Here is a 16,459-nt window from a genome sequence, read left to right as displayed (position 1 = left end):
CACTGCAAGCTCCGCCTCCCGGGTTCACGCCATTCTCCTGCCTCAGCCTCTCCGAGTAGCTGGGACTACAGGCGCCCGCCACCACGCCCGGCTAATTTTTTTTTTTTTTTTTTGTATTTTTAGTAGAGACGGGGTTTCACCGTGGTGTCGATCTCCTGACCTCGTGATCCACCCGCCTCGGCCTCCCAAAGTGCTGGGATTACAAGGGTGAGCCACCGCGCCCGGCCAGAGGGAAGTAGTCTTAAGAAACAGAAGTGAAGGGAAAGAGGAAGGGAGAAAAGTTAATAACTGAGTGGGTTAGAGTTGTATGCAGCTGGGATTCAATTCCATTGGGAACTCTGAGAAACCATGCTGCAAGCATCTTGGATAGTCACACATTCTATGTCCTGCGGGATGGGGGAGCTGGGGCATTAATCCATGAAATCCTATTCCCATCGACTGAGGGCTTCTATCAACTAAGGAGTATTACCTTGAAAATATGGGTTGGGTCTACATATAGCTCAGCAGGCTTTCCTGACCTCCAGAAAGCAAAACAGAAAGACACTGTGATGTGAGCTTATATGGACACTGGTAAAGTGCAAGGCAACGTTCACCACAGCTACACTGGAATCTGGTGGCTGGAGGATATGGCTCAGTGCATCATAAGCTCTGCTACACAGCCTCTAGCAAGAGTGTCTGGAAGAATTTACCCCATATGCTCATAAATATTGTGTCTGAATGTAGGGATTATGGTAATAATTACTCTATCTTTTTAATTTGTTTCATTTCCTCAAGGAAACTGTGATGGTCAGTAATAAATACTGTGATCCAGGTGAGGGTTTGACCAATGCAGAACAGAAGACATAATAGCTCATTAAAAGCAGACTGAGAGTAAAGGAAGAATTAAAACTGCTTCTATTTGCAGATGGCATAATCTTGTGTATAGAAAACACCAAGGAATCTATACAGAAAATATCTAGAACTAATAGAAGAATTTAGCAAAGCTGCAGGATCTAAGATCAGTATTTTAAAAATCTATTGTATTTGTATATATCAGCAATGTCAAGCCCAAAAAAAAAATTTAAAAAAATTCTATTCACAAAGCATCAAAAAGAATAAACAGCAATAAATGTAATAAAAGTTTAAGACTTTTACACTAAAAATTGTGAAACATTACTAAGAAAAATTAATAAAGATTTAAATAAATGGAGACATTCCCTGTCCATGGATTGGAAGACTCAAGCTTGTCAAGATGGCAATTCCCTCCTTAAATAGATCTATAGATTCAACACAATTCATATCAAAATTCCAGCAAGCATTTTTGTAAAACTTCACACACAGACCCGAAAATTTATATCAAAATGCAAAGTATAGCCAAAACTATTTTGAAAACTAAGAACAAAATTGAAAGACTTCTATCACCCAATTTCAAAATTTACTACAAAGCCACATGAATACACTGTGATATTGATGTAAGCATAGACATATCCTTCGAGATGAATGGAGAAGAACTGAGAGTTCAGATATAAACCCTTGCATTTATGGTCAATTGATTTTTGACAAAGGTGCCAAAAAAATCAATGGGGAAAGGATAGTCTTTTCTCAGCAAGTGATCCTGGAACTATTGCACATCCACATGTACGAATATAAACTTAGGCCCTTCTCTCACATCATATGCAAAAAATGAATTAAAAATGGATCACAGGCCTATATAGAAGAGTTAAAACTACAAAACTTCTGGAAGAAAATACCTTGGTAACTTTGAGTTGGGTAAAGAGTTCTTAGATATGACACAAAAATCATGACAGTTAAAGGAAGAAGTGATACATTAGACTTCATCAAAATTAAACTTTTGCACTTCAAAAGATCATTAAGAAAAAAATGTTTAAAAACAAGCTCTAGGCTGAGAAAATATTGAAAAATCATAGACTTGATAAAGGACTTTTGCACAGAATAAAGAAAAAACTCTTACAACTGAATAATAAGAAAAACAACTTGATTTTTAAGTGGGCAAAAGATTTGAATAGCCATTTCACTAAATAATGTACATAAATGGCTAACAAGCATATGGAAAGATGCACAATATCATTAGTCATTAGGGAGACACAAATTAAAACCACAATAAGATATCACTACATCCCCACTAAAATAGTTATGATGTAAAAGAGAGACAATACCAAATATTGGTGAGGATGTGGAAAAATTGAAACCATCATATATTGTTGATAAGAATGTAAAATGGCCCGTTCATGTTAGAAAACAGTTTGACAGTTTCTTTAAAAGTTAAACATACATTTACCACACAATCTAGTGATTCCACTCATAGGAACCTACCCAAGAGAAAGAAAAGCACGTCCACACAAAACTGTACATGAATGTTTACAGCAACATTATTCATGACAGTCAAAATCAGGAAACAACCCAAATTTCCATTAACTGATGAATGAATAAGCACAATGTAATATGAGCAGATAAGAGAATACTCCACACAGCAGCCAGGGTGAACTTTTGAGATTACAAACTTGATCTGTGATATTAAGGTTAAAAGACAAATGAGACAATTGTAGCAAGTTTGTTAACAGTTTTAAAGTATTTGACTATATAAGTGTATATAATGTCTTGTCTTGGTACCTGTGTAAGTCATTTTGGAACTGATACACATTGTGGCTGATCTGCTGACTTGCTTCTTTGGTATGAAGCAGCATCTGGGCTTGCAATTTCTCTACTTCCCTGAATTCTCTTTCAGTTTTTCTGACTCCTAAGCCAGGTGTATGTGTTTAGCTCCATAACGAAGGACTCCAGCTTTTGTGGAGTCTGGCTCATATTCATGAGACAATAGCCTTTTTCTGATCTTCATTTCCCGCCTGTGGACTTCAGAGATTTGGCTGGGGTCAGATCTGCTCCCAAGCTCATGTGCTTTTAGAGCATTCAGTTTCTTGCAGGTTGTCAGATTGAGGACCTCATTTTCTTGCTGTCAGTTGGAGGCTGCCTTCAGCTCCTATGCTATATGGCTCTCTTCACATGGCAACTTGCTTTTTCAAAGCCAGCAAGGGAGAGAGAATCTCCTGGAAAGATGGATTAGAACATTTTTTTACTAATAAAAAAATCGTATTCACTTAGAAGCATTCAGAATTCAGAATGTCAACAAAACAGCTGCCACTTTTTTTTTTGCAATTACAGAGTGGTATTCAGTTAACAAAACAACAATTATTCCATATAAGCTGCATCAGAGACAAGTGAAAGTAAAAAATCTACCATCCCCATGTATAACTAATTTGTGCTGTGCACTAAGAAGAACTTGCTTTAAATTTCCTTGCCAATTTACAACCCCCATACTGTATCAGGCAAGGTTAGTGCCTATTGAAAATACACCAGGACAGGGCTATCTAAAGCCACATTCAGTAGTGTGTTAACTATACAAAAAAAGACACTGTGCAGTTTAAAAACAAATGTTACACAGCCTTACATCTCAATGTCTTTCTTTAAAAGGAGTTGTAAACAGGGGGTTTAAATGCTTTCTAGACAAGAAAAAAAACTGTGCTAGAACCAACTTACTCATTATCATCATCATCATCTTCATCTTCCTCTTCTTCCTTTTTTTGCTTTTTTCAGCCTTGACAACTCCCTTTTTTGCTGCATCAGGCTTTCCTTTAGCTCAGTATGCAGCAATATCCTTTTCATATTTTTCCTTCAGCTTCACAGCCTTCTTTTCATAAGGCTGCTTATCATCTGAGCCAGTGCCCTTCCACATCTCTTCCAATTTCTTTACAACTCACCAGTGGATAGGCCAGGATGTTCTCCTTTGATTTTCAGGCAATACTCAGAACAGAACAAGAAAACAGCAAAAGAATGCCTCTTGGGTGCATTGGGATCCTTGAACTACTTTTTTGTCCTAAAGGGGATCTTTAGGAGGGATATAGGTTTTCATTTGTCTTTCATAACGAGCCTTGTTTGCCTTTGCCATGTCTACAAATTTCCCTTTCTCTTTAGCAGACATGGTCTTGCACCTCTCTGAGCACTTCCTAGAAAACTGAGAAGTTGACTGAACCATCTGGGTGCTTCTTCTTATGCGCCTCCTGACAAGTTTGCCAAAGAATGCATATAATAACACTTTGCCTCTCAGGTTCCATGGATCTCTTTTGCCCATGTTTAGTTATTTTTCCTCAGTGAGGCACAGAGTTGTCCAGTGCCCACCTGGCTCTCACTTGCCCCCATGCTCTCTCTATGCAGCTCAATGTACTCAGAATCTTATATAATATAATCACGTAAACATAATCACATATATCTCATCATTTTTTGCCAAATTCTACTGGTTAGAAGCAAATCACAGATTCCATCCACACTCATGGAGAGATCCCACAAGGGTGAAACCAGGAGGTGGGGATTGTGGGAGCTACCCTAGCATCTGTCCTCAGTTCACCCTTTTGGCCTCCAATGATTTGTGTCCCTGTCACACGCAAAATATATTTATTATTTCCCAAGGTCCCTGAGAACCTCATATCATTACAGCATCTGCTTGAAGTCCAGCATCTCATCATTTAAATCAGGTCCAGGTATGCATGAGGCTCCTTGAGCGTAGTTCCTCTCAATCTATAAAACTAAAGACAAATCATCTTGCTCCTAATGCACAATGAAGGATTGAATATAGTAAAATAGTTATAGACATTTCTAGTTAAAAAGAGAAGGAGAGGTGGGCAATGGAAGATAAAAAGGAGTTACAGTCCAAAGTAGTTTTAAAATCCAGCCTAGCAAACTTCAGTCAGAATTCTTTGATTAGATTTCAAGGGCTGGGAATAATTCACCATAGCTCTTGGTTCCACCCTCTGAGTCATCTTTCCTTTTTTCATGAAAAGTAGCACATGTTTGCAGCTGAGTAGTTTTATCATTCTGCTTCCTGCCAGTAGAATTTTGGAGATCTAACAGCCTCCTTTCATTCTGTACTCTTTCTGTCCCTTTCAGTTTAAGTTGGCAGTGTTTTTGCTGAAATACTTTTCTTAAATACTTTGTGGGTTTCCAGTAAATTTCCCTTTACACAAAGGCCACATCCAAGGTTCTTTTTGAGCTAGGCCCTCTTCTATCTTGAGTTCCTGCTGAGATGGTTGAAAGACAACTCAATTAAGCTTCCAAAAGGCCCTATTATTTGAGGGGTTCTGTGAGATACACCATTAATCTCTGGAGAGGGCCCTTTGTATGACTGAATACTACTCTGATCCCTTAATCTTCCTGAGATTTTAACAAAAGCTTGTACAATCACAACTTAGCTTTTTCTCTAGGCCAGGACTTATCTGTATGCCACATGCTCAAAAGTGATTTCTTAATTTTAACATCTCTTGCCATCTGGAGAGACTGAGAATTTTCAGAATCATCCTTGATTCCTTTTTGTTTAACAGTTCTTCCCTCGATTTATCGCTCTCCTCTTGAATTTTACTACAAGCACCAAGAAGAAACCAGGTGGTATCTTCAACACTTTGCTTGGAAATCTTTTTAGCTATATTTCATCACTTTGTATATGTATCACTTTTTATATGTATCATTGTGATGATTCATTTGTGTGTTTCTGCTTTTAAGGCATTTGTAGCATTTAAAAGACTTAGATACAGGATATTTGTGATTTTAGAAGTATATATATTATATACTATATATTACATATATTTAGGATAATCAATTAGTTTATAAACTAATATTTAAATATTTGGAAAATGTCACATTTGTTAAATGTATAAGTTTTTATTTTTAGTCATTTAGGGAGTATTTGAGTTTTTAGAGAATACTGTTTATTATATAATTAATAAAGATGTAAGCAGACTACAAATAGCAGTGATTGTGCCTCTCTACACACAGAGGCCTCTCAGACATTGAAGAATTTAATCAGATGTAAACATTCCAGAAAGATTCATGGGGGTGATATTGAAATCAGGGGAACTTAGAACCTGAGAGCCAGGCCTGGGTATCAGTTGCTGCTTCGGTGAAGAGAATGGACGGCGGCCTTGCAACGCTGCTGCCCTGACTCCCTCTAGTGGTCCGGTCTGCAAAGACTGCCTTTCCTGATCACCAAGAGAAAAAATCTTTTGCTAGGTCATCTCGCTCCAAAAAGTTTCATTTGCTTGGTGAGACAAAAAAAAAAAAAGCTCAAAAATTCTTCCTCCAACATTTATATATATATATATAGAGAGAGAGAGAGAGATAGATAGATATAGATATAGATATATATAGATAGATAGATATAGATATAGATATATATAGATATAGATATATATCTAGTCTTCATACAAACATTTCCTATATAACCAAGTACCACCATCTACTTTGAACATCTTTAATGATTATAAAATGCTTCCTTCTTTTCAGTGGAAACCGTCCCTGTGACCCGTACTCATTGGTCCTATATTTACCGCTTGGAGCCACACAATTTTCACTGCTCTTCCACCTGACAGCACTTCAAATCTTTGAAAACAGCTTCTTGTCCCCGCTGCAACTTATCTTCTTCAGGCCAACACACGTTGTTCATTCAACTGCTCCTTCTTTGACCCAGTTTCCAGATTCTTCTGTCCCCATTGCTCCCCTCTGGAGGCACTCCAATTTCTCAAATAATAGGGCCTTTTGGAAGCCCCTGGAGATATCCTGACTGCCAAGACCTCGACCCAGTGCCTGAGATGTGGTCCTACTGCCCCACAGAGCAGTGGGGCTGACACCACCCTCCTCCTGGATACTTCTCTTGTGAATCCATGCTCTTTTGAGCAGATTTACAAAATAATGGACCAAAGGCTGAGATTTCTCATGTCTGGATTCTTCTCGTATGAGGCAACTTCACGTTTGCTTTACCCTCCATGTAGCCATGAAACATTTTCTGTTCTTGGACAGAACTTAGTTTCCCAAATACTGATGTATGCAAACAACTTCAAGCAGACCAGGGCTGTGTGAACTTGGCCTGCCACTGATCAGAGCGCTAAAAAAAAAAAAAAAAAAAAAAAAAATCCCTCAAGAAGGACCACTCCCTTATGAGATTGAGGCTTGGGAGCTTGAGAATGCACCTCTCATCTTCAAGCTGGGGACACCTGACTGGCCTAAATCCTCTCTGCTGCAGTTTAAACTCATTTCCTCTAATATTGCCCTCTGTGGACAAGAAGAAAAAAGACTTGATGTCAATAATGTAACATGGTTTTATAGTTTGAAGACTGATACTCACACCTCTCTCCTCTGAATGAATGTAGACATTTCCCTAAAGGGCTATTTTTCAAAACCTTTCATCAGTTACTTTGTCTCCCCTGGCTCCTTTCCAATTTCTCCATAACATCTTCCACTTATGGGCCCCAAGACTGAACAGTATGTTTTAATGACTGATATTGGCTATAGATTAAGAATTATATCTGTGAAAATATTTCCATTATAACATAGCTAATTGTTACAAAGATTTACACATGTAAGAAATCCCTGGCGTATAACAGGTTACATTTCAAAACTTTCTTTGTAGACCAATTATTTGGCATTTGGGCACATTTTTCCATAAAAACAATGTTATATCTTGTATTTGGACTCTGAGCCTAGCAAACAAGCGCCAGTTTAATCCACTGAGCAATAATGATATCAGGTTGAATTTTAAGAACAGGAGTTCGCCAATGTTGAGAATAGAAGACGCAAGAAGATGGGAATCTCTTCCTCCAGTTTCTCATCAGGGAGCCGCCCATAGGGAACATTAGGAAAGGGACGGCTATTAACTTTGGGTGTCTTCTCACATTCTTTTCGGGCCCTCCCCACCTCCTGGTCCTGGTCCCGATATCCTAGGGTTCCCCGAAGTCTCCTAGGGTGCTGCCTCACTCAGATCTTCCTACAGTCCCCAACTCTCCATGCCTCAATACATCTTAGCTCCTCTCTCTTATGATCCAAACACACATTTCCTTAATGAAGCTAAGTTTGGGAGAGGGTTAGGATAACAAGCTTCTCCTTGAACCAGCTGCCATTGAGTAAATTCTGAGCAAAGCGTCTGTTTTTAAATGGGTAGCTTACTTATCCAAAAGACTCTCATCTGTGCAGTTTCAGGCACTGCCACAAAATTAAAAAAAAAAAAAAAGATTACATGAAGGGAATAATTTGGGGAATGTGGAAGCCATTATAATAAGTGTGCTTATTCTTCCTGCTTGGGAATCTATCCCAAATGGTACCTGCTTTCCACAGATTCCCTCCTTTCCCCCTCTCTGAATCACAGATTATATGCCCCAGATTGTTTTCAGCAGTTCCAAGATTTTTAAAATTGTTTTTATCTTGAGAAATTACTGAATTAAGGCAGATACACATCCCCCCGCCACCAGAAGAGTACATACTGTAGGATGCCATTTATATAAAACTAATCTATAGTGATGGAAAACAAATTGTTTAAGGAAAAAATGGATTACAAAAGGGCCTGAGAAAACTGTCGGAGGAAACAAATGTCCATTATCTTGATTGTGGTAAAGGTTCCATGGTACATACACTTGTCAAAACTTATCACATTGTGTACTTTAAATATGTGCAGTTTAGTGTACATCAATTATACTCAATAAAGTCGTAAAAAAAGAGAAATGCAACCAATATACAAAAAGACTAATTGACACTTATTAACAGCTTCTCATATTTGCCTCAAGATTGTTTATAAAAAATGAACTAAATAAAACAGATAAAAGTGACGTCCCCAGACACAGTTCCAGTTCTTTACTGCAACCTCCAGAAGCAAGTAGCATGAATTTAGTGTATATCCAAATCAGTCCACTGGTAATGATTTTACATACATATATAGTCTTAAACAATATAATGTATTATTTCTGTGTTTTTAAAATTTATATCAATGACATGCACATTTTATTCCATGAATCTCTTTTCTTTACATTATGTTATGTGTTGGTATTATATAGATACTTTATACATGGATATATTATGTTATATATGGGAACAATCCATTCCTTCTAATGGCCATTATAACAATTCATATCCTAATAGAATATTATGGTAATTCATATCAAAATAGAATGTGAATATGTTACATTGTATTTATAAATTCTCTCTTTGATAGGCATTTCAGTTGTTTCTAATGTTTCATAATTATAAGCAATATTGCAATAAGCTAAGGTTTTCAAAACAAATGTCATGGTATTGGCGGTAGGAGTTACTGGGTAGTAGCCACCCGGTAGGTATATACATAGGTCTTCTATGAGTCAGATATGGTAAAGTAGAATGTCCTGTTTCAAGGATCCATGGACTGCACAAAAATAGCCAAAGTTGAATAAGACCCTGTCTTTAAATTCCAGAACAACAAGGTGGCGCTATTATGTATCCTGCAGAGTTGGAGATGATTCAGAGGACAATTCCAATGGCCCATAGAGTTTAAATCTGACTTGGATACAGTTGAGATTCAAAGCAGATGACCTCCCACAAAGCAGGTGGGTTAGATGCCTTTAGCAATAGGCCAAAGCAACTCAACTCTATCTGTTGCTGTTTAAAGCCTTCTTGAAGGTCGTTAATGTTAAATGAGCACCAGAAAATGTATATTCACTGCTTCTAGCTTACTATGTTTGACACATATGTATTAAATCTACTTGTTTATAGTATTAGATCCCTCTTTTGTGCTTAATTTTTACTCTCTTGATTTGGTAAAGATTCAAGGTAGTACGTTAAAGCATCCCATTGCTATTATGTTGCTAACAATTTTTCTAAAAACAAACATATACAAATTCCCAAAATTTATAGCTTTGTTATAATTTTAGAATATTGAAAGGTAAAATTCATATCTCAAAAGTATGGAGGAGAGAACTTCCAGCAATATAGTGGACTAAGATTATATAGAAGAATTCCCTTTTCAGTTACTATTACAGAGAAACACAGAGAAAAAGTTTTTTATATATCCATATATATACATGTATATGAGTACAAATATGTACACACACACATACATGTATGTGTATATATACGTACATGTGTATGTATATATATGGTGGATGTACCTGACAGCAATAACTTAAGCATACTCTGTACAGCAGCCTGTATGGCAAACACATCTGACAGCAATAACTTAGCCTAGGAAATGGGGGTTGCCATGTGGATGTTGCTGGAGAGAGGGTGCTAAGTGAAGGTGCTGTATAAACTGCAGGCTTTTGGAAAGCAGCTGTGGTTCTCCTATCCAGCCCACTGCCACTAGTCCATCCCTGTACAGAAGTTCCCCCAAATCAAATCTTACGTCTCATTTGCTGGCTCCAGGTCTCTTCTTTGGCCTCTTGAACCTGGTGCCATTCCTATTGGAGTCAATAGGGGTCCAGCACAACAATCTATAGACAGAGAGAAAGGGAAATCCCCAGATTCCAGAAACAAAGAGGGAGCTCAGAGGCTGGGCAGTAAGTAGGGGCTAATGTCACTGTAGCCTCTGCAGGGTTTGGACCAATGATAGGCCCTGGAGATCCGGGGATTTTAACACCCTTGGGATTTTAACACCCTTGCGGCCAATAAAATGTTGTCTCTGGTGTGAGTAAGGAAGGCAACTGGAATTGAGCACTCTGCAAAATCTGAGTTCCTGAGGGCTGCAGTGTCGGCAAAAACAAATCAGGAAAAAAAGCTCCCGTGTCCTTAGGCTATAGGTTTAAAAAAATAAAAATAAATTTACAAAAAGGTCATACAGAAAAACTTGAAGCCAAGCCCATGCCATACATTGAAATGAGCTCTGAATTTTCACTGTGGGCAGAAATACCAAGAAACATTAGAGCTGGTTGAGAGTTGGTGATATTGGTAGGACTCCATCAGAAGCAAACTTGCAGGCACAGTGAAGTGACAATCACACAACCCAAGGCATACAGATATTCACCAGAGGGGAGAAATCCCTGCTGAAAATAAGCTCATAATAAAAATCACAAACCATAGGAGGAAACCACCTTGAGGGTCAGATCATGAAATTAACAGAAAAAGTAATGCCTAAGAAGTAAAGAAATAGATCAAGCCATAGATGATTATAAAATAAGTACATTTTAAATGATTTACAAGGGCAAAGGAAAATACAAATTAAAAAAACAGAAAAACATGTAAAAACAAAATGCAGATTTAGAAAATAACCAAATAGTTCTTTTATAAATGAAACTCATGGCCACTGAAACTCAAAACTAAATAGAAATATTTAATGGTTGAATAGAAAATAAGCAAACTGGAACTAAGGAAATGACTCAAAATGTAACACAGAAGTAAAAATGGAAAAAAAAATGAATGAAAGTTTAAGATCACAAAAGAGAACCAGAAATGACAGAAAAGACATCCACTAGGAGTTTTGGAATGAGTGAATAGAAAATGGGAAAGAAGCAATATCTGAAGTGACAGTGACTGAGAATTTTCTCAGATTTGACAAGACAGGAATTCCTAGATTGACAAGTACACTGTATTGATACCTACTGCTGTATAACAAACCATCCCAGCGTTTAGTGGATTAAAACAACCACCATTTATTTAACTGGCAGTTCAGTGGGTGAGCAACTTGGGCCTGGTTCAGCTGAGAGGTTCTCTTGGTCTTGAGAATGGGTTTACTCACACATTTGTAGTCATCTGGCAGATGCAGTCAGCAGGCCACGGCCTGGCTCCTGCTGGCCTAGCAAGAAATAAAGGGGAAGAGAAGGAGCCTCAGTCCAGGAGGGCTCCCTGCAGAGAATGCTCTGTTTCGCTTAGCAACTATCATGCCACAGACAAGTTACTCTGGCAGTGACCCAAGACCTCTGTGTTCTAACTTAATGTGCTGGGTATAGTGTGTTCTGCCCTTTTACACAGATTGTGACAGATGTTGACTAACTGGGAACGACTTGATTCCAGGAGGGGCAGTGGGAGTCATTTTAATTAATGGCTTGACATTTCTTTGCCATTGTTGCAAGCTTGAAGTAACTAATGGTTAGTTTTACTCATGACCACTTCGCCCTGCAAATTCAGCTCAAATAATCTAAATTAAAATAGAAATTGCTTTGGTCAGGGTTAAAATTTGTGCTGTTGGGACTATAGTCCTAAGACTTTTTTCTTTTTTGGATTATGGCTAATGTTTAAAAGAATCAACAAGACTTGTCTGTATCTTTACATAGTATTTTAGATTGTTGGATAGGCAAAATAGAAAAGGCAAGTCTGGATTGTGGGAAATAAAAGCAAGTAGAAAAAAACTGAAAATACAGGTCATTTAAAAGAAGAAAACAACAAGGTTTACCCATCTGGGGCTTCCTAAAACATGAATTTCTCTCAGCCAAGTAGTGGAACCTAGAAAGTCATTTGTTTTTCCTAAATAAACTCCATGCTAGAGTCTTTGATAAACAAACTGATAGGAAATAAGGAAATCCTGTTAAAAATCACCGTAGACTTTAGAATGAAAGAAGCCTGCTTACTTCTGTTCTGGAAATACTCAGCTCTGGAAAGGGCTTCCAGGCTGATCATCCTCACATAATTGTTCTATTCAAAATATACAAGCTATGGGGGAAAGCAAAAACAAAAACAACAGAAAAACCACCCTGAGGGACAAGAGGGAAAAGTGTCACCTGTCCCAAAAATTGAATCCATTTAAGACCTAAAAGCAGGGCCAGACGGAAGGTGTAGGGAAGGGTGGGGACAAGAAACCATCTATATGGCTTCAGGGTGGGAGGGGGCTGAAGAGAGGCCACCCCCAGACTCCAAATTTCCAAGGATGATACCTATTTCAAATATTCAGTTGTCTCCTTGTCCTCATAAATGCCCTTGGACTTGTATTACTAGATGTTCAGATAAATAGTTTTAAAATTGTGTCACTATTATCATGGGAAGTCCAAGGGGAGTAGGGAAGTATTACTTTTTTTAATGTATTACTTTTAATAGCAAAAAAACGCAATTACTTTTGCACCAACCTAATAGAAAGGGTCTTTCCAGCTACCTTGGCAACCATGTTTATTTCCAGTGCTTCTGGGTGGGCAGCATGTCTGTGCTTTTGCTATGGTTAGTCTGTAGATTTGGTGTCCTCCTTGCCTTTCTCAGACTTTGAAGTCTCCCCTTTGCTTTAATGAAAAAAAGTCTCTCCTTGGCTTTAATGATGATCAATCTGTAGCCGTTTTACCCCCACATAAACCACACCCTATTTTAATCCTTCAGGTGAAAAATGCTTAAGTTGGACAAGATCCACAAAATATGAGGGCAAAGTGGAGCTCTTAGCTGGAGCAAAGGTGTGACTTTAAGTTTCCGTAGGGAGCCTTTTTCTGCAGGGTACACAGAGGGCCACTTGCTGACACTGGAATTCAACTGCTTGTGCTTCTTACTTTGCGTGAAGACACTGAGAACAGGTGGCATCGAGGCAGATCTGACATGGCCACTAGAATAGCTTGGACAGGAGTTCAGATAAACTGCATCCACCTTGACTCTGTCTTGGCCAGAGCATCTCATATCTGTTTCTTCTTCTATAGCTGAGTGCACCTCAACCCAACTGCAGTTCCCATCCCATTTTTGAATAGGCCATTTGGAAAAGAGCTCTTTCCCAGCTCAATCATGCTTTCTGCTCTTGTCTTTCAATCCAGCTGCATTTGTTCACCCCTGTGGGTCCTCCCAGCCCTGCTAGGCCAGGCTCTCCTGAGGTGTTCTGCACAAGCTAGCTATGAATTAGGCATGCTCTCTTTTAACATGAAAATAACCTGGAAGACTTTCAGCTTAAGATGATGGAGAAAAGACCTTATCTCTCCTTTCCCCTGTCAGCAAAAAAGATGAGAAACAGAAGGACACATCACAATACCTGATGAAAGAAAGCAACCAGAGGACTCTGGCCTTAGCGGAATAGAGAAAGGTGAAATATAAGAACCTGCAGAGAATGAAGTCACCAAGAAGCAAACTGATTTTGTCCTGTACGAACTCTCAAACTAGTGCCCAGGCTTTGAGCACTAGTTGGGGTGAGGCAACTGATAAAAATAGAGAGATTTGTTCAAAATCTATTTAATAAACATTTAGTCCTCACCCATAGCCCCAAAAAAGTGATGAAAACCCTTCCTTACAAATATTTTGGAGGAAAAACTGAACCAGAGGTTTCTAGTATATGATAGGGGTTAGAATCCAGAGTAAAAATATTGAATGATGCAAATGTTCTCCTCATCTCAGCTGCAAAAATGCCAGCAGCTAGGCTTATACCCTTCATGAAGGAGACTGGAAGATTCTTCTCTCCAGACATCAATTCTCCAGAGAGAATTCTAACAGATATTGACATCTGAGTTTCTCCTATTGACAAAGTCAGCTTACTGCCATACACACTGCAGTGGAACCAAGGAGGGTGACAGTTTTCAGGACAAGAGGAGGCTGAGGAGAGGTCACCCCCAGACTCAAAATTTCCAAGGATGGTACCTATTTTAAATATTCAGTCTCCTTTTCTTCATAAATGTCCTTGGACCTGTATTACTAGATGTTTAGATAAGTGCTTTTAAAACCCTCCCAAGCCCACAGATTTATCATTTAGCTGGCTAGTGCTTCACTCCCAAATAAGAACAGATAGTCAAGAATCAGCAGACATTTGAAAAAGTTTCCTTACATGAAAGACAGACACAAAAGTCAAACCAAACCAAACAAAACAAAACAGAAAAGGCTACTTAGAGGAAGTAGAGACAAGGTAGGGAATAAACACTTCAAAGACAAAACTAGAAATAACATCCTTAGATAAGAAGAGAAAATGCATTCATGAAAGGAAAACAGAATAATATAGAAAACAAGTAACTGGAAAATAAGAAAGAGCTCTTGGAAATTAAGAGTAAGAAAGCTGAAGTTTTGAAAGTTGCTAGACAAGTTGAATAATAAAGTTGAGGAAGTCTTTTAGAAAACAGAACTAAAAGACAAAGATATGGGCAATAGAGGAGAAAAGATAAGAAAATTAGAAGCTTGATCCTGGGGGTCAACATCCAACTAATAGGAGTTCCAGAAAGAGAAATTTGAGGCCAGGTACCTCAAATATGCCAATGCTCATGCCTGTTTTCCCAGCACTTTGAGAGGCTGAGATGGGGGTGAGGGATCGCTGCAGGCCAGAAGTTCAAGACCAGCCTGTTGAACATAGCAAGACCCTGTCTCTATTTAAAAAAAAATTCCAGCCAGGCATGGTGGCTCATGCCTGTAATCCCAACACTTTGGGAGGCCGAGGCAGATGGATCACGAGGTCAGGAGCTCCAGACAAGCCTGACCAACATGGTGAAATCCCATCTCTACTAAAAACACAAAAATTAGCTGGGCATGGTGGCATGTGCCTGTAATCCCAGCTGCTCAGGAGACTGAGGCAGGAGAATTGCTTGAACCCTGGAGGTGGAGGTTGCAATGAGCCAAGATTGCGCCACTGCACTCCAGCCTGGGCCACAGCAAGACTCCGTCTCAAAAAAAAAAAAAAAAAAAAATTCCTCTGGCTGAAAGTCTTGAGTCCCTCAACTGAAAGGGTCTCCCAAGTGTATTACTATTTCAGTTAGAAATGCTGTGGCATTTATGTCACTTTGGATCCTCTTGGATGTCAAGATGAGATTAGGTAGTCAAGAGATTTATTGGGAGAAATGCCTGTGAAGGATAAAGGAATGGAGAGCAGAAGAATATAATGCAGGTCTGCTACCTGGGAAAGAAGAGAGCAAAGAAAGTCCTGCCTAGGAAAAGCTTCAGGCCACAGCGCAGTTCTGAGAAACTGTGACACTGTGTCCAGCCAGAACAAAGGAGTGTTAGTGTCTGAGACAAAGGCTGTTCATTAGAGTAGCCTCACATCAGGTGGGCACAAGTGGCTCTACTATCCTCATCTTATTCAGTGATCAGCTGGGAGCAGTCGAAGGGAAGTATGGCCTCTATGTAGCTGTCACTCAGCTATGCTTTCCATGGCCGACTATCTTAAAAGGACATCTAAGCAGTGTACCTCCAGGACTGCCACAGTCCATTTCTTGTCCTCCATAGATCCAGTTCCCCATGGCTCCTGTGGGCCCTCTTCTTGAAGAAATACTTAGAAGAGAGAAGTTAATGGGAGGAACTATAGCCCCTAGTGCCACCATTTGTCTTGAGATCGCAACCAATAGTCATCTTCTCCTACCTGCACCATCCAATCTAAATTCCCCTCCCCCTCTTTATTATCTTCATTATCTTTATTCCAGAAGGTCTTAGCTGTTGGAAATCACATCACAGATTGGGCAAGACTACAGAAAAACTTGACCACAGGGATCACCTGGGATCCATACACATTCCTTCCTCCCTGTCCCATTGTGTACAGGCAGCCTCACCTCTTCCTGCTGATGGAAGTCAATGATCTCTTCTTTCCACCTGCTGGTGTCTTCATAGAAAGAGTCCAAAATGCCCTGGTGGCAGCCAGAGTATATAGTTCAATGGGACACTTGCTGTGTCTCCTGCCAAGCTGCACCTCATTTGAGGACAAAGACCTCTAATCTCATAGAGCCCAGAGTTGTAGAGACAAGAAGCACAAAGTTCCCCAGGAGGTCATCGGAAATGATAAGTGGGTCCACTCCTGCTTCCACTCTTTGGTTCTCAGACC

The 16,459-nt window shown here is 39.2% G+C and overlaps 1 long non-coding RNA gene across 1 annotated transcript in view; it reads right to left on the bottom strand.

Moving 5' to 3' along the window:
- Positions 1-2,345: 2,345 nt before the first annotated feature.
- LOC115831541 overlaps positions 2,346-16,459 on the bottom strand; it is a 58,065-nt gene continuing 43,951 nt past the window's right edge. Inside the window, exon 5 of the long non-coding RNA XR_004027053.1 lies at positions 2,346-3,044. This is a non-coding gene — a long non-coding RNA (uncharacterized LOC115831541). The remainder of the gene's footprint in view (positions 3,045-16,459) is intronic.

This window comes from Nomascus leucogenys, chromosome 2 (genome assembly GCF_006542625.1).
Source record: "Nomascus leucogenys isolate Asia chromosome 2, Asia_NLE_v1, whole genome shotgun sequence".
Taxonomy (NCBI): domain Eukaryota; kingdom Metazoa; phylum Chordata; class Mammalia; order Primates; family Hylobatidae; genus Nomascus; species Nomascus leucogenys.
Note: the sequence above shows the minus strand (reverse complement) of the source record. Positions and strands in the feature narration are given on the sequence as shown.